The following is a 1,106-nucleotide window of genomic DNA, read 5'->3' as shown; positions in this document are numbered from 1 at the left end:
CTCGCCGCGCCGCTTGCATATTCGAAAAATAACAGAGCCAAGCGGAGAATGTTGGGCAGCCAATGGCAGCGGCGCGGGAAAAAAGGAGGAGGAATTTGCAAGGGGGGGGGGCGACACCGCGAGAAAAGTGCACGGTGCACGTGCACGTGTGAGCCCGGAAAAAGGGCGGGGGGGGGCAGGATTGCACGCCGGATTTACGCATAAAATAAACCAGCTGCAGTTTAGGACCCCACTCTCTGGGGGCCCCCAAAAAAATTAAAGGGGGGGAAAAAGCCCTGGGTGTACATTGCTTTGATAAAAATGCATATTTTTGTTATGTGCAAATGGCTTTAGAAACTAAATTAAGGGGGGGGGGAACCTGGATGTACATTTCCAAAATATAAGATAAAAAAACAAATTACTTTGATAAAATACATATTGCTTTAGATACCTATTAGGTCCATAAATGACCATATAGCATATGTTCAACACAAAAAACGGCGACAATTTGTTGTTGACAAAGGACAGCTGGACATATAAAAGGCCCCATTACCTTCAGTAGTTTAGGGCCTCATCAAACCTAAATCCAGCCCTGGAAACAGGAACGACCCCTTCCATAATGATAATTTTACTGTTTAATACCCCACCCATCTGATTGGGTTGCCCCGGCCACTCTGGGCGGCTTCCAACAGATATAAAAATATAAATTAGAAATTCAAATTCAAATATCTTTAATACAGTCAATGACCAGAAAGCAATTTATAAAAAAAATGACATTATAAGTAGTATTGTGCTACAAATAACAGTGGAAATATGGCCAATTGACAGAATTGGTGCTTATATTTATGACCAGGTTTCGACTTTTAAGGTTTTAAGAATTTGATTCAAATGTCACTACTGTTTATTATCGTTCCTTCGATGTTTACAATTTGAACTCCGTTGCTGACATCATTGCTCGTCTTATTCTTGTTGCAATGTAACAGTACTTTGCCACAGGCCTGTTAATTTCGGGCTCTTTGTCAGGATATAAAAATATAATACGTAAAGCATTAAACGTTGAAAAAAAAAACTTCCCTATACTGGGCTGCCTTGAGATGCCTTCTAAAGGTTGTATAGCTACTTATTTC

The 1,106-nt window shown here is 40.7% G+C and overlaps 1 long non-coding RNA gene across 1 annotated transcript in view; it reads left to right on the top strand.

Annotated features, from left to right (window-relative positions):
• LOC309377861 overlaps positions 1 to 1,106 on the top strand; it is a 176,086-nt gene that overhangs the window by 39,830 nt on the left and 135,150 nt on the right. The gene's annotated exons all lie outside the window — the stretch shown is intronic.

Source organism: Podarcis melisellensis, assembly GCF_964234715.1.
Source record: "Podarcis melisellensis genome assembly, chromosome: 9".
In the NCBI taxonomy this organism is placed as follows: domain Eukaryota; kingdom Metazoa; phylum Chordata; class Lepidosauria; order Squamata; family Lacertidae; genus Podarcis; species Podarcis melisellensis.
The sequence above is the reverse complement of the archived record's forward strand: the minus strand, read 5'-3'. Positions and strand labels throughout refer to the sequence as shown.